An 18294-nucleotide genomic window follows, 5' to 3' on the forward strand; every position below is an offset into this window, starting at 1 on the left:
CCATTATGCATAAAACTGTGTAACCTGGTACAGATAGAAGCTTGGTCAGACAGTTGGTCTGAGGTGCTGAACTCAAGGTTAGTTCATCCCTAAATAACGGTTCCTCCGGTCTCCAAATGGAGGCATTGGTTCCAGGAAACCAGGATTGTTGAGTGTTTTATGGCTTTCTGAAGAATTCAACCACAGATCTGCAAATAATACAGGGGAAGTTCTGGTCTCCCAGTGGACTTGTGGGTTCAGATCCCCCCATGTCACATATGCTTCTTTGTTTTACTGAAGAGAAAACTCTATGTTGATATACTAGACTAAAGGCAGGTCTTATAATCCTTTCTGTAAAATTGATGTTTTTTGGTTTGCTGATGGAGGCATTGGCTCAAACCCCTGACACGCTGAATGTGTTTTAGTGAAAAGAAAAGGTACTGATCGAAATACTCACAGTGCATTGAATAAGACCTTAAACCCACACAACCTGTCAGGGTGGCCGAGTGGTCTAAGGCGCCAGACTCAAGGATGCTCCTTCCTATATAATGGGACTTCTGGTCTCCAAATGGAGGCGTGGGTTCAAATCCCACTCCTGACATGTCAGTTTTGTTTGTTTAACCGAAGAGAACATGCTGTCCTGATACAGTTAAAGGCTGGTGACATGTACTGCAGCAATGTTTTCTTGTTTTGGAGACAAGGCAATGAGGTAACAATCCAGTTTCACTCCTCATGTCCACTGATAAACTGGCAAGTCAAGCAGAGGTCTCCTGGCCAAATGCTCAAACACCAGATACGGCAAATTTTAGCAAAACAGGCTGTACGTTATCACAGACGTGCGATTTGTTAGAATCTTACACAGGGGCTTATTCATATCAATCATTAAGCTGTAAAATGTTTCAAATGGAAGCCTCCTCCAAATAAACACTATCCTGTTTTTGCATGCATCTTTATTCTTGCTGCATAACATCTAGTAGTTAGTATTCAGGCCGATCTCACTGACAGACATGCACCAACTCTGTCTCCACAGTTTAGATTTGGAAGAGGAGGAACACACTCCTGTGTCCTAGTTTTCACAGAAAACACTTCTGGATCCTCACAATGGGAATCAAGCAGCAAGGTTATGGGACTCATGTAGTTTTTAGGATGGCTTTTACAGCAGCACTTCACATGAGGGGAGCTGTTCTGCAGTCAGCTTTTATCTCCCAGGTCGCTGAGAATGAGATAGTCGGGGAGGCGTGCCTGGTGATCCAAGATCTGCAATTCTGCTCATGGAGGCTTGAAAAATGCTGGCCTAAAGATAGAGAGTTTGCCAGAGTAAATATAGACACAGTGGGATGTTTCAGTGCTGCTGGTGCATGACAACCTAACTCCCGGTGATGGTCATTTTTCATGTTTTGAACTTGAATTGACGGACACTCTGCTGAATAAGATTTGCAACATCAATGCACTTACAGCCCACTGCTCTGAACTGTATGGTTGTAGGGGATTTTTCTTAATCATAAAAATGACTGTAGTTTTCAATGTTTCACGGATCAGCAATGATGTGTGGGACCAAATATAGTCAGGAGGAAAAACAGGAAATCTTGTGGAAGAGCATTTTGCTTCAATAATGATGAAGGATTCATCTATACAGTCCTAAGAAACAAAATCTGGCAGAGCATTTAAGTCAGTTGTGGTTAAAACTGAACTTAAGTAAAGATTTTAGAGACAGAATCACTGTAAGTTTAGGATTTATGTATTTAAATGCAGTGACTTTTGACTTTGGAAATAATATTTCACTCCTTAGCTCTCGCCTCCAGCTGTATTATTGGTAATGGTAAAGTGTCAGAGGACTCAAGTGGTGAATTGATGAAAAGGTGGAACAAAAGGTGATTAGAAAGAAGAGTTTGCTGTGGAAGTTGTTGAATTTGCAGATACTATGAAGGAAGTGAAAAGCTCCCTCTTTTCTCCTCTCTTTATCAGGGATTAGAATGGCCTCAGTGAGCATATAAATGAGGACATTTGAAAACACTGCACGTTTGCACCTCAGTTTGTCACCTGTGTGTGGAGGTGTGTGTGAGACATTTACAGGAGAAGATATAATAAAGAAAACAAGAACGATGATGATGATGATTGGAGAGAGGGAGGAAGGAAAGAGGTACAGTCAGGGAGATGAAGAGCAAGAGAAGAAGAAGGAGGAAGGAGGGGGAAAAGGAGGAAAAGGAGGTTCTGATGGAGAAGAAGGAGAGATGGATGAGAAAGAGGAGAATATGAAGGAGGAGAAGAAAAAGAGGAGAAGATGAAGGTTACAATGAGGTACAGGATATCGAGGAATAAAGGATGAAGAGAAAAACAGAAGTTAAGAGGAAAAGCAAATGGTTGGAGCAGAGGTTGGTGGAGAAGGAAGGGGTGATGATAAGGAAGGAGAAAGTAGGAGATGGAGGAAGAGCAGGAGGAGAGAGGAAGGGAAGGAGAAAGACAGATGAGAAAAGTGGAAGAGTAGGGTTGGAGAAGGAGATGAAGGATAGACAAAGGATGGGATGAGAGGAGGGGAGTATCTGTGAAAATCGAAGAGGAGGACGAGTCTGAATTGATTTTTTCTGTCTTCTCCTCATCAGTCTCTATCGCAGCCACCACCTCCAAAACACACACACACACATATAAGTTTGTACTCTACTTGTGAGGATCTACGCTGATATGATACATTTCCTAGCTGTTAACATTAACCATCACATGTACATGTCTGACCCCAACCACGTCCAACATTAACCCTGAAACCAGACCATCGAAGAGTCACTTTCCAAAACTACCTTCACCATCGAGGTCTCATCGTGAACTCACATTGGTCCCCGCAAAGATACAAGTCCAAGAACACACACACACACACACTCAGACACACACAAAGCTTCAGACAGGGATAGAAGAGAAAAAATGTTCCTCATTACATCCCCATTGATTTAGACAGAGGCCTACCTTCACCCAATCACACACACACACACACACACACACACACACCATTTCTAAAAGGTGATGTCAAGCTCCTTTTGCACATAAAACCGTTTGTTTTCTGCATTAACAGCAGTGATGTTTGTCCAAAACTAAACTAAGTGATATCTGCACCACAGCATGAGAAGATACCACACGCTGGGCAAGTATCACTTGACAAATATATTAAGACACGGTCTTTGATTGTTGCTAATTTAAAACAACCGACAGCTTGATGCATATTAAAGAAATCGTACCCTGAGTCAGTGTCCGACACTGACCCGAGATGTTCCCGTCTGAATGCCACTATTGTTATTTGTCATTTAGTCCAGGCGTGGGTGGGGTTAGTTTGGTTAAAGTGTGTACAAGTTGAAAAAATAAAGCGATGATTAAATTGTAGAGCTCAGATTTTCTGATATAAAGTCAATCCACACAATTTCACAGCCTTTATTATTTTCAAAATCAATTAATTTTAGTGGATTTGCTCAGAAATCCAGGGGTGAGACGAGTCTGAGAGGAGCTTTCATGTAGACTTTCTGGCAAACTTTCTCCCACAAATTAGCGAACGAAACTTTTCAAAAAGTAAAATAAATAAATAACGTCAGAAAGTTTTAACTAAGCTCTGCCAAGTCTCTACAAAACAGTGTGTGAGTTTTATTGATCTCCTGCTTTGAAACTGCTGGGGCTGAACATGGCCCCCCTCCCCTCCCCTCCCTCCCTGCTGATCAATGAACACATGACCCTGTCTATGAAATAGGCCACGGCACTGATTGATAACTGCAAACAAGACATGGCTTCCTATAATACACATCAATAGAGGATGTTGTCTGTCTGCACTGCTGTGTGTAACACTGTGTAATGTCTCTAGACAGCTTTATGAGATGTTTATATATGAGGCTGATCATAACCTTTCATTAAAGTTTGATCGATCACAGTTTTATTGTTGAATAGATCAATAAGGCACTGGTTGTTTATGGGGGTGGGGTCTCAACCTGAAATGATACTGATGCAACGTATGATTCCACACACGTAAACATGAAGTGATGCTGTCTGGACGAGCATCAAATCATGGAGGAAACACTGCAAATTGTTTCTTTTCTTTTTCTTCTTTCACTTTTCTTATTTCACTCTGTCTTTTTAAAAAAAAAACACATATGAGATAAAGTTCAACATTTGCATTTGTCTCTTTGTCTGTACGACAAACAGAGTGAACTTCTGTTATGGTGTGTTTATTAACGTCTCACTGGAGTTACATTCTGTAGCTGTAATGGGAATATAATGTTGTTTTGGCTGTAAATTCAATTGCATTGTTATCACTGCTGTTTAGTGCGAGGGAACAGCATCCAGTGGGACTACACAGAGAGAGAACTGTGGGATGAGAGAGAGGATGAAAACATGAATGAAACATTTAATGAGATGAGGGAGAAAACTATATCAGAAGACACATAGGTAGGGTCGAGCTCAGCAAATAAATGATTTTGAAAAAACAGAATAATTTACCAGTTATCTTCCATTAAAATGTTACATAAACTTTAGACAAATACATGAATTTGTAGCAGAATAAAATGTTAATCAGTGTTAACATACTCAAGATGATTTGACAAGATTACCTAAATAAACAAACACCAGTAAATACGATAAATCTAATGCTTCCCAACTACATGGTGTTTGTGTTGCTTTAAATGGAGATATTAATATTAGTAAATACACACGTGTGCTTATACACATTTCTGTAATAAATCAACTACTTTCTGCATCTGAACAGTCTCTTTTTTAAGTTGTTTTTTGGACTTTTTTGCCTGTGAAGAGAGACAGGAAATGGGGAGAGACATACAGTAAAGATCCAGATCAGGAGTCGAACCAGGGACTCACTGCTCAGAGCTGTCTCTTTTAGTTGTGTTGTCACTGTGTGAGCTTTTTTTTTTTTTTTCAAACTTGCTGAGAAAACCTTTTAATCATCACAACTGGCTGTCAGGTTTGTGCACTTTCTCATTGATGATGTGACAGTTTAAAAGATACTTTTCTGGTAATTACAGGCCCACACATAGATGACTAAAGACCAAGGTCACTCCTGCAAAAACTCAGTCAGAACTGAGCATCTGCAGCAGTGACTATAAACCTGATGCATTCAGAGCCTTGGCCAGGATGAATATGCATCCGTTGGATTGGTTGATTTGCCTTTTTGCAAACCCAACCTCCTCTCCCCTTCAGCTAATGTGTTGGCACAACACAGGCCTCCATGTGACAGTGTTTGTGTGTAATGTCTTGAAAAAATGTGGAGCTACAGGCAGCGTAAACGTGAAAAATAGATATTTACTGTCAAGCCACCACACATAGATGTGACCCTGGGTTTTGTGTGCATGTGTGGGCATATTCATTCTCTATATATACAGGGTATTATGCTTCATGTATGAATGTGTGGAGCCTTAAGGCAAAGTGAGCTCATCCTCGCCTGATGATTCACCTCTTATGAACCAATCAGAGGAGAGGATATGACCGACGCTCCAAGTCGGGCTGTTTTTATTTTGCTTTAACCACAACAGATTCTCGCAGCGCGCCCTCCTTCTGACACATGTAGGTGAAAAAGAGGATTTCATGGGAAACTGCATGTGTGTGAATAGCTCATGGCAGTCTGCAGCTGAAGTGAGTGAATTATGGACTGAAGGGAAGTAAACAAACGGAGAGGTGTGGCTGGTGAGGTGGGACTGAAGGTCAGACCAGTGTTTCTCGTTTTAGTGCTGCCTTCAGGTGCCACTGCTGTTATTTATGGCTTCTATAGTTGAAAATATAGCTTCTTGGTTTGCATTTTACAGATTTGCTATTTTCTCGTTCATGCGCTTAATAGCTGTCAACCAAACAAGGGGTTCCCTTTTTAGTGATCATTTTGTAGCTTTCTCCACTTTTTCATCTGATCCAGTGGGATTGTGCCTGTTTTCTGTGAAATCTAAATCCATTAAGCTCTTCATTTGTCCTAAATGCCTCAGCCTGACTAGATCTGAAGCTGTTTAATGACTTTTTTTGGCTGTATATGTGACTTACCAGCTGAAAAGAGTATTGCCATTCACTATTATAATTATAGACATATTGTATGGTACAATAACAACAGCATATTTATTTTAATCAAGTAGAAAATGAAAATAAATCATGAATAAATTGGATAAAACTTAGACATACAGTATGTTCTAACCATAATGTTGTATATAAACACATAGATGTACAATATTTATCCTTCTAATTGTTTTCAGTAGTGATGTTACCTCCTTACTGCAGAGTAAACCAGCTCAGTGGTGCAGCAGCAGCAGTGTGAGTATGAGGAAATGCACATCAACTGAATCTATAATTGATTTAATGGCTACTATTCCCAGTTTTCATGGCCACCATCCTAACAAACCATGTTATCATGTTCTACACCCAATCATTGCAATTCAGTTACCATTTAAAGTTGCCATTTTGCTGATTGTATGCTCCACTCTGCAGGGCTGTTCATGTGCACTCATCCACCAGTTATATTTACAACAGCACTCGAAGGCAGCAGCACACTCATGCTGCAAATATTTGCAACTGTCAATTACAAAACTGGAACTTTTATAAGAGCTTGTTTGTAGGTTTTGCACTTCAGTGTGTTGCCTCAGCCTCAAATTATGTCATGAATGTCATGACGTTCTCGTATCTTTAATTTAAAAAGTACAACCTGGGATTATTTGGGCTTCTTGTTTTGTAGCAGTTGTGGAGTTTACCACAAAAGACAAAAGTTATTCCAGTGAATAGGCTCTTCCTCCCGGCCAATTACAGACCAAAAGGAATGCTGTTGCTGTGGTAAGTCTGCCACAGCTTTAAGAAGCAGAGATTGACAGAGCACTGAGACTGCTGCTCGACAGCACTGACAGAGGACTGATGGCAGACAAAGCCAAATGTCATTTCAGTTCATTACAACTAGGCTGAAAGTTAGTCGTACTTCTGTGATACAGTAAAAGCCCTATAAAAGCTTGCATGTGTTCATATAAGTAAAGACTTTTTCTACTGTATTCATCCACAGAACATATGAGGAAGACTCTGAGGGACCAACATTTCATTGTAGTCCCAGTGGACAAACCCCATAATGGACATTACTGTAAAGTATGTGTCTCTAGATGCTGGAATAGTTATGACAGACGGGGGACAAATTAAAGGAAGTGAAACCAAAGTGTGTCAATGATGTGATATTCCACCCTGAACTTCTTCACTGCTCCTTGCCATATTTTTTTCAGGTGTACTAAACTTCACTAGAGCGATGGACAGCGTTCTTCCAAAGGACATTTCCTCACTTGGTGTTTTGCCAGAGGTGGTGAGCAACAATTTCTAACACATCACTGCAAAATCTCCCATAGAGCAACCACTAGGAACCTCCTGAAGGACTACTAGGACCTTGTAAAGGACCACTATAACCTTCCTACTGATCACCAGAACCTCCCCTTGAAGGACTGGGACCCCTTAAAGGACCATTAAAACCTCCAAGACTCCTCAAATCTTCTGAAGGACCTCTATATAACCTTCTCACTGATGGCTAAAACTTCCTAAACTACAAGTAGAACATTCTCACTGAGCATTAGAACCTTCAAAAGGACCAGTAGAACCTTCTTAATGATTACAGAACCTCCTAAACCATCCATATAATCTCTTCAATGACCACATAAACCTTATAAACAACCCCCAGCACAACCTAAAGAAGCTTGAGAACCTTCCTACCAACCACTAAAACATCCTAAACAATCCTGACAACCTCCCCAATAATCCAAGAACCTCATGAAGGACTTGTGTGTGTTGGTAAGCCTCCAGTCTGGTTTTTCCTTTACCTGTCTATAACTCTGGTTGTGTATGTGCTATTTTAACAAAATACAATATTATCGTATCCCACATCTCTTTTGCATCAGTCAGACCTGTTAATACTGACACCATATCACAGCAGCGTCCCAGAATCAGACACAAACAGATAAAACTTTTTTGTCCAACACAGCAACAACTGTTGCACATTATCAAACTGGGAAGGAAGGAGAAACTAATTAGTGAAAAGAGCTAGTGAAGTGTTTGGTTGGTAAAATGAAAACCTGTTTGCAATCCATGGACTCTAATGGAAGACAGCTGGTCCACACTGGCTCAGTACATCCTACTGCACATTTTGTCTTTGGTGTGTTTTTGTAACAGGTGTCTGTGCGTGACGTGTCATCCATCAGCATCAGCAACCACAGACCTCCTTTACCATTTTAAATCCCCACGACTGTCAGGAGCGTGAACACAGACAGAGGGACGACAGACATGCTGATATAAATGCCAAACGTCACATGATGGGTTATTAATACAGGGACAGTCTTTGATCGGTCACCGTGTGAGGACATACCACATACAATCTATTTACAGTGTCTGTTCACATCCAGACCTTTCATAAGCATCTTAGGCCGTGATGCAACATCGACTGCCTGGCTTCAACTCAAGATGATCACATAAATTATATCATGAATCGTATCACGGACACACAACAGACATCCTGAGAACCCTGCAGGCTGTTGCCAGCAGGCAGTGTTACAGCCTCTTCATGCACCATGGAGCTCGGCAAAGATGTCTGTGTCTTCAGATAAATGTAAAACAGATACCATAGTGTATAAATAATAATGTTTTTTTCCTCCCTAAACACAAGGACTCCAGATTTCTCAATCAGTTCAACACACAGTTGATACAGGGAACCAGTGGTGGACAGGCCATGGGGAACCTGCAGCTTGGCCTTACCCACCACTGAGGTCTCCAGTTGTGTGTACAATGCCATAATAACCAACTTTCTTATCTGGTCACCTGCACCATTGCTTGTGTTTGGTGGGTGGAGTGAACTATCTTGTCATCACCACAGTGTCTTTACTCAAAGGGTGGTTCTTTGATCATGTCATCAGCAGCTGAATCCGTCCAACAGATAAGGAGGTAACTACTGCTGTAGTTAAATATCATTCATCCCCAGACATCATCTGTCTAGCGGGTCGTTGAGGTCTCCCGGTGAATGTATCTGATAAAAGTCGTGAAACAGATTTCCAAAACCACCTGCGCCACTTTGTGCCTGGGTGTCGATGGGCGGAGTGAACGATCTTGTCCTTACGACGATTCGTCCTTACGACGAAATCTTTGCTCAGCCAGGCGATTCTGTGATTACGTCAATAACCGCGACAGGAAGTGGAATCCTCCGGCGCGTGATGCAGGTAACTAGAAACTTTTACCAGCGGACTGTTTGTACTTTAGTGTCAATTGTCCCCAAACATGAAGTGACCAACAGCTCCGGTTCGGTCGCGCTACGTTAAACAGCTGCCGTTCATCATGAAGCCGGTTAGTTCGTTTCACTCACATTGAGCTACCTACACAGTTAACAGGAATTCCCCCAAACCAATGCCCGATACACTTTCAAAGTTGAAATGTCTGTTAAAAGGAGGTAGGCCTGTCTCTGTATATTGCAGGGAAATGGCAAGAGAAGATACTGACTTCCGTTTTAAACACTTTCAAAGCCTTGATTTGGTGTAGGTTTAGGTTTTGAACACCACCTGTTTCTTAATGTGTTGAACAGTCCATCAGAGATGCAGCAAATAGAAGGACATCTATTGGAATTTTTTTAATGAAGACATCAAATTTTTGTACGTTTATTGTTATTGTATGGTCTCAAACTCACAAGACTGTCTATACACTAGCATCCTGATAAATAATAAAATAATTCACTGATTGTGAGAAAAATAAGTCACTTTCTTCACATGATGCTTTTATTATGATAATGAATTTTGAAATTGATTTGTTCTCTCATCAGAGCAACAGCCAATTTTTGTGAATATGCATAACAACACAGAAGAAAAGAGAATAATAACACTGAGACTTTGCTGACTTAACATTTCTGATTTAAGATGAAAGAAATGATTCCAGCTGTGATGATCAGATAATAAGGGAGTTTGCTGCTTCACTTATGGAGATGAAGGCAAAACACACATAAAATGGACTGGCACAAATAACATAAAACATGTTGATAATTTAAAGTAAATCACTGTCTCACTGTGGCCCACACACATGAAACACAACTGAATTTAGATGCAGTATATTCAAATGCAGTATATGAGCAGACAGACGTATCAGTCAGCCCCTTCCTCTGTGTTAAGTAGTGCAAAGGTCAAGGTCAGCCTGCTGGCGGAGTGACTGCCAGAGTGACTGAGAGCAGAGGCGAGTACGCAAATGACAGAACAAGCACTGAGCACAAGCGACCAACACACCACACACAGGATGAATTAATACCTATATCACTCAGATTCGCTCCACACAGTATTTCCCCTGCAGCCTTTCACCTGATTGGCCAACCAAGTAATGAAATTCCCCTGTTACATGTCAATGATCCCTGCTGCCTCGGATTAAATACTCCCATAAATCAGAGCGCTCCAGATTCAGTAATGTCCTCTGTGAGATTCATTCATTTAAGGGTAAGAAATGTAAATTGATTCAATTTGAGGACCCCATCACTAAATATAACACAGGGAGCAGCAGGGGTAGGAAGCTAATGTTGGTTTTTTCAGTAGTGTTTAAAATGGAAGTCAACAACAACAAATAATCTGAAGGGGAAACTGCCCTTTGCTTGATATTCATCTGATTAGAATATTTGCCTAAAATGCCCCTAAATATGCATGTCTGGCTTCTGTTTGCAGTTCTGACTTTCTCCCTCAGAGTGTCATTCACATCAGTTACAGTTCATCTTTTTCTAATCAAAGCTCGATCACTGCGCCAAAATGGATTGTGCCTCTAGAATCTGTCATTTACAACTGTTTACTATGATTTGTCGTCTCTTTATGGAAATATTTAATACTATAAGTGTTACACTGGTGCACACATCACATATTTTATTGGCCTATTTCACAGTGAAATGTGTTTCGTTGGCCCTGCTGTGAGGCCGCTCTGTTGGCTCAGTGGCAGCATGGCTGACTGTCTTTAGTGTGTCTGGCTAGCTGACTGTTTGGCTTTCTGACAGACTGCTCCTCTGTCTATTTAAAGATTAAAAGTACCTGAATCCTTTATTTACTGTAATACAGAGGAATGACAGAGTAGCAATAAGACAATGGAACAGTTTTCAAAGTCCTGTATGCAAAGTTTTACTTTTGTGTTGGCAGTAAAATGAGCTTCATTCTTGATAATAGTTTATTTTGAAATGCTGTCATGCAGAAGATATTAGTATTAATGTTGTACATGTTTTATATATTTGATCGGACTACATCATTCTGCAGCTGGAAATAATTTGGCATCATAGCTTCATATTTTATGAGCTTATCATGTCTTGAACGCACCGTTTTAATCAGGCAAGAAACTTGTTGTATTAACTGTCAGTAAATGTAAACAGGACAGAGTAGTGTTTTCCCATTACTGCAGCATCAAACATGGATTCATGGATTCACATACATCATTGTTAAAACATGTCATGTATGATGCAGATACTGCAGAGCACCTTAATTATTCAGTAGAGTGAGTTTTTGACCACTAGTAGTGCTGTGGAGCAATGTTTTTATTAGTTTGCCACTGTTTTATCTGTATCGTGAGTGTGCACGAGGACACACATGCGCACGGATGGGCAAGTGGCAAATGATGGCTGGTGGCTGACAGACGTAGACAGAGGGCAGGTAGAGGATGTAAACAATGGATGATTGAATGTATTTTAAAAAGGATTTATGAGGAAGGATCATGGATGTATTATGGGAAGGATATACGTCTCCCATGTTTGTTAGACCTCTAGGATACACACAATGTGGTGAGTAACACTGAATGCAAACATTAACAGTGACCTTTGTTTATTTAGGAGAAAACTTCACTGAGCACCTTTTACACGTAAAGGTGTCGGATCAGTTAAACAGAACAGTTAAAGTCTGCAGTGAAGGAACAAACTCGATCTCTCTGCAGTGCGAACATAGTGTCAGTCTGTGTGACCTCCTCGCTGACTGACTTGCATGACTGACTGCCTCTTTGACTGACTGGCTAGCTGCCTGTCTAGATTACTATGTATCAATGTGTTCCCCTGTCCAGGATATTTATATCTGGAACATCCTTCTTACATGACTGGATTCCTCTCAGCCACTGTCTGTTTGATCTGAGGATCCTGAGATGAGTCAACAGAAAGTAAGAATACTCTTGAATAGGTTTATTTAGGCAGATTTTGTTGTGACTCAGAATGTTCACTGCATGCAAATCTCCTCTGGCTGGTAGCGGGGCCTGAGGATGGCAGTTTTGTTTGGCTGGTAGCTTTACTGGTCAGACTGATATGAAGTTTTCTGTGGACATAGCTGCAGGAAGCAGGGGTGCTGCACCCCCATCCCCATCTAAAGCACCACCTCCATATCCAGGTGACTGTGGTACATTTCTATTCTTGTAAGGCTGTTCTCTGTCAGCCCTCGTCTCCCCTTCCCCCTGTCCCAGCAGCATGAGCTTTCTAGTTATTTTCTCATAATATTTTGTACAGCACTTTGTCTGTATTGATCTGTTGGGTTTGGACTGGATTCAGACAGCCCTTCAAGCATGAACAAAATACATTTCAAATGCAGTTTTTTCAACCAGCAGCGGCACATAAAGAGTGTGGTGTTGTTGTGAGTGACATCTCTTTGCTATACCAGTATTTATCCTGATGATGTTCTGACTAAGCAGTTTTCAAAGTGTCATACTGTTTGGTTGTTGTTGTATATCTATAGGTTTGTCTGATATTCTGCTTGTGTAATTTTGCTTGAGCAAGCCTTCCTTGTTTTTTGAGGGGGGGAACAACGGCCCATGGCTGTGGCTGTGGATGTTTCCAGAGGATAAATCCTAATCCTAAAGTTTTGGCTGCGAAATTCTTTCTCCTCAGAGGATGAACCTAGAGGAGATACTGTATCTCCTTATTTAACCTGCAGACTTGTTCGGCATTGGCTGAACTCCACCCATGTTCCTAGGGGGGGAATAACTCTCCCTGATCATAGGATTGACCAATGAATTTGACCTGCGGCATTCCATAAAAAGCTAATTGTTCAGAATTAACCAACAATTATACGTTTACCCTGAAAAAGGTGAGAAACAATTAAGTTGCTCTACTTTACATTTACAGTATTTAATCAAAAAAGATGTTTTGATCCTTAATTCTTGGTTTCATAGTTTTACTCATTGAGATCAGATGCTAAAGTAGACCTCCGGTGTAAAGGTACGACCGCTGAAAAGTCCAATTATCCCTCAAGGCATCTGAGGTCAGCTTGACTGTTGCGTGTCTGTGGAGCTCGCTGTGTTTACAGCACATCTATCTTCTGGTCAACTGATATCAAAGCACCGAGGTAAACTAGGGACGTAACCTAGATTATTATTGGAATGTCCACTGAGATTAAATACTGTACTAACCTCTAAGACCGTTTGACACATACCAGCCCTGCTTAGTAACGGGTCTGACCTTAGATCGCAGCCTTGTTTTTGGTTGGGCAGCCGCACCCTGAGGACTGAACATTATTGAAATGTCAGCTCAGATGGTCTGGATGCTGCTAAGACACACATCATCTCGGTTTACAGTTAAAGAGCTCTGGATTGTTTTTTAGTGTTGTGGTCTGCTGCAGCTCTCTGTGATATACTGAGGCACTAACGCTGCCTGGGTTTCTGCAGCCTATAGCCTGTTTGTCATCTTGAGCAGAGTTTTCTTTTGGGTTGAGACATTAGTTTTGTAAGCCCTCCACCCGTCTCTCAGGCACATTTTGTGTCTCTTCTCTTACTCCTTTGTTTTTTTTTTGTTTGTACACAGAGATAACTAAATATAAAAAGTGCACTGAACTGTTTGTGGTTGGGAAATTTTTCCCTGAGGAGTTAGTATTTTTTAAAAGACATCTTTATTTTGGAACATATTTTATAAAAGTGAACTCTTCTTGTTCTGTTTGGCTGTTTGCTTCAGAAACCCTCCTCCCGTCTTTTTGGACCTCTCTGTTCCTCACCTCACTGATCCACAGGCCACCTCAGGACTTTTAACCTTTGACCTGCTGAATATTTATTTCCTGCGATGCTGATGATTTAGAATTTGAAGGTTATTTCGCTGGCAGTCTGTCTGGATCAGGCGAATTGGCTGAAGGCCTAAATGTAAGTATAAACTGTAGTAACATAAGAAGAGGACATCGCCGGAATGCCCACTTGGAACAGGTTGTTGGCCTCACAATAATGTTGGCCTCTTGTTCTGTGGACACCACCGACCACACAACATGCAAACATAGCAAGCTGCTGAATTAGAGCAAGAGACTGCTATTTTTACTAGTTGTCACGACTTGTACAATATGTAACTATGTCAGTTTCAAACATACAGTACGCTCACAGAACAAAAAGCAGTTGTTATTTTGGTGGAGAAGAGGGACACAGCCCTGGACTCTCAGACCTTCATGGCCTGAAATGGCCCCTGTTCACTATATGGCTATATTAGCTATGGTTAATTTGATTTATTGCAAGTTTGTTTGGTAATGTCCACCATTACAGCACGACATAAGCTAAGCTGATAAGGGCCCTGAGGTGGTTTATCTTGACACAGTTCTGAAAGGATCTGGGTGAAACGTTTTAATAGATTTATTTTTGAATTTCTATCATTCTTACATTGCACTGATGCTTGTGTTTTAGGAAAGGAGCACTGGTTGGTTTCTGGGGCACATCTACTGAAGCTACCATGTGATATCAGCTGCATAAATGATACTTGATGAGCACGTCTATGTAACGGGTACAATGCACAGAGAGTGGGAGTAGGAGGAAGGGTTAGAAGGCCTCCACAACTCATCTCAGCTCTCTGATTGTAAAACAAGAAGTATACATCACCCCAGTTTTTGAAATTGTCATAGTTATTCTCATCAACACTGAATGCACACACAGGACTAAACGCCTGTTCCTGCAGTTAAAACAATCAAGTATTCTAAAGGCACAAGAGTAAAGTGTTACAGCAGTTTGCAAGTTGTGGTTGCACAATGGCACTGAGATAAGAAGAATGCGTCATTTACTAAAAACAAAACCTGTTGTGTAGCTGCAGTGCATTCTGGTCTATTGTTTCCTGTTGGTGCTGTAGTAGAATTTGATCTTCAAGCCTCTTCTAAGATGGATTTTCCTTTCTGATTGTTGAACGTTGTAAAATGTGTCAGTCCCATAGAAATGCTTCCAAGGGACTGACGCCCCTCACAATTGATTTTTTTCAACCAAACATTTTTTTTTGCCAGTGTCTCCTCTGGGGCTTTTACTCACACAGGACAAAACTAAATGGGGCCAGAAATACAAAGTGCATCCACAATGGCTATTTTACAACAGCATTTAAAGAATTTAAAGGAGGGATTTTTCCTCGTATTGCGTATTTATATTTGATAAGGAGATTTAGGTGTGGTTTATGATGATGATTTTATGAACATCTGTCTCCAACAGGCCAGACTGAAGTTGCTTTATGTGTCTATTGACTGCATTAAACAAGCAGGGACAAATTCTCAGATCTACAGTGATGTTTTAGAGGTGAGGCTACGCTAACGTACCTGAAAATTAATATCTTTAATACCTTTAGTCTTTTCAAAAGGAAGAGGAAGAGGAAGGTCTCCACTTCAGTATCCTCAAATGACACAGACACAGACACACACACACACGACATACTGACAAAAATGTATAACTGCAGCATACAGACGTACACATTTCCGTTTTTTTCTCTCTTGTTCTAATATAAACACTTCCTCTCTTTTAAACACAGAAATATGCAAAACCTACCAACCTTCAGTCTTTCTCTCTCTGTTTGTCTCTTGTACTTCTATACTTGTGAGGACCACTGAAGTAATACAAACCATAGTGCTAACAGACAGTTTGGGTTAAAATCTCCCCACTCACCTTTTGTTTTCTCTTCCAAACAAATTTGTCTTACCTTGGAGCTTTGTTTAAAACCTGTTTTATCAACGGACTGCTCATGTTTCCTTTCCTGTCAGACTTCTTTTGCCAGATCTCTGTAATTACAGTACTTTGTTGTGTACTGTACTGTGTTATTGTCACAGATAGGAACAAAGATCACAGATACAAAAATAAGACTGCAGTTATAAGAAGTAATAAGAACTTATGCAGCTATTTAACCTTAAAATAACAGCGTCACAATCATTGTGATGGTTCACTGACTTGTAACAGGGAGAGTGGAGCCTTTGTCATTTGAACACCTATTGTTGCTCTGTGTAACTTTGTTTTTTCAGGTACTATCTCCCTCTAACTGAGTGATAGTCAGCAGATTAAACTGCTGGAATCAGACCCAACAAGTTCAAGAGTAATGCTGAACTGTAGATCAGTTAAAAACCAGTGTTCATTTCTGATATCCAGCCAGGAAACTGAGGGAAATATCAAGACTTAGAAACAGAGTTTGGTGTTTTTGTTATAGCGACAGCACTTCCTGCTCCAGGAGCTGGGGATCATGGGTAATTGGCAAAGTTACATTTTGTCGCTTTAAGATGATTCTTAAGTTCTAAAAGGAGCTGGTCCTCACACAGATAGAAGCACAAGCATACAGACACACACACATTGTATTAAGGTCAGAGTTGTCAGCCAGGCCTTTGAACGACACACAGAGCTCTGTTGTGGCCATCACCTGCCTCAGACAGTTAACCTTTTCCTGACCATCACACACTTACAGAGCAGAAAAACCCTCTGCTGCAATGCAGTGATAACATTGCAATCACTGCTGTTACTTTGTGTTTGTGTGTGTGTGTGTGTCCTGATGCTCGATTCTCCCTTCTGCCCTACATCAGCTGCTTGTGGGAATAGCTGCAATTGTGGAGACTTGTAATGTAATAACAGCTCAGAACGCCATAAAAATGTCATAAAATCTGACATTACAGTAAAAGTTTCAGATTGCATCATGTAATGATATCAGTGCATGATGTAATATTATGCATTTACATACTTCTCATTCAACCAAAATCAAACTCAGATGAAACCCATTAAAGTGTGTGTCTCCCTGATCCACTACATGTCATGATACTGTCACCTCTGTGACTCTTGAATCTGGTTCAGTCCCAGCTGCCTTTGTGTTCTTAGCAAACTGCATGAGTCACAGACATAAAACTGATCAGACGCAGTTACTGGTTGAGTTTATAGCCAAAACTTTTCAAAAGTAATGTGGTGATAAAATGTTATCATCACACAAACATGCCAAACGGGCAGCAATGAACAAAACCAAACAGCTCCGGTTTCAGTTCAGGCATGTGCAGCTTTCAGTACAGATCTGACATCCTCATTGAATTATGATGCAACTGCAGGGGAATGAGGTAGAGGTGTAGCTCTGAGCACACAGCAGAGAGGACTCTTAGTGACAGTGTTTTCACTGACAGCACAGGCAGGCGTTGGTCACTTAAGTGCACTGCAATTTTGCCATCAGATCCTAGGTTGTTTCAGGTTGATTGGCTCGTTCAGACACGGTAGCTCTTCTTTTTCCGAGCCACATGCAATAACACAGCTCTGAATGATTGACCTTTTAAAGGCAAAGCTGAGCACTGAGTGTGTTATTTTCTTTAAATCTAATGAAAGTCTTTGGCAACTGATGTCATGGCTGACTGTTTCTGTCTTAACAGGAGTTAGAGAGTTGTTATCAGTCTGCGCGGCTGTTAGCATGTTAGCAAAATGAGTGAAATTTACATGTGTGTTCTTAGGTCTGTGTTCAGGAATCAGCTGGACTTTGTTGAGAGTAGCAGAGTGTGTGAAACTCAGCCTCACAGTGAGGATGAGTGCAGTTACCACAGCTATGCTAGCTAGGAAATAGAGTAGGCTAATGTAATTACTCTTAGAACAGAGTCACCGTTTCAGAGAAACACCCTCCATCACTGCTCCTCTTCATCCACTCTCCCTCAGCACAGACACATTTCTGCTGTTAGATTAAAAACAAAGTTTCTGTTCGTCGTCCCTGCCCATCTTATGTCACCAGAAACAGCATCAACTTGCAGTGTTGCGACTGAAATAGAGCATCAGATTTTTCTGTAGTTACAGTGGCATCAGCTAATGTCATCAACCATGCTAGCTAAATGATTGACAGGAGCTGGTTTTTGCAGTTGCCCGGCAACAGCAGCGGGGTGCTGCCGACACTTAATGTCTGTGCCGGCTTCTCAAAACAAAGGCAGAGTGGTGCAACTAGAGTTTTAAAGCCCACAAAGTGCGTCCTGAGTGATCAGACCCTTTGTATTTTAGTGTTTGTGATAATGACTGAAGTTTGGTTTTATGTTAGCTCACTCAATTTTGGCTTTGATAATGAGCAGAAATCTTGAATCTTGGGTGCTACATGTGGAGTTTTATGACACTTAAACCTAAATAAACATGGAGAAATTAGCAGTCTATAAATACTAA

At 40.9% G+C, this 18294-nt stretch overlaps 1 protein-coding gene and 1 non-coding gene across 2 annotated transcripts in view; both read left to right on the forward strand.

Annotated features, from left to right (window-relative positions):
- Positions 1 to 471: 471 nt before the first annotated feature.
- trnal-caa (transfer RNA leucine (anticodon CAA)) lies at positions 472 to 580 on the forward strand. The gene is made up of 2 exons: positions 472 to 509; positions 535 to 580. It is a non-coding gene; the product is annotated as a tRNA-Leu (tRNA).
- Positions 581 to 9107: 8527 nt separating this feature from the next.
- ppargc1b (peroxisome proliferator-activated receptor gamma, coactivator 1 beta) overlaps positions 9108 to 18294 on the forward strand; it is a 100299-nt gene continuing 91112 nt past the window's right edge. Inside the window, exon 1 of the mRNA XM_018679597.2 lies at positions 9108 to 9164. The gene's annotated coding sequence lies outside the window, so the exon portion shown is untranslated. The remainder of the gene's footprint in view (positions 9165 to 18294) is intronic.

Source organism: Lates calcarifer, linkage group LG8, assembly GCF_001640805.2.
Source record: "Lates calcarifer isolate ASB-BC8 linkage group LG8, TLL_Latcal_v3, whole genome shotgun sequence".
In the NCBI taxonomy this organism is placed as follows: Eukaryota; Metazoa; Chordata; class Actinopteri; family Centropomidae; genus Lates; species Lates calcarifer.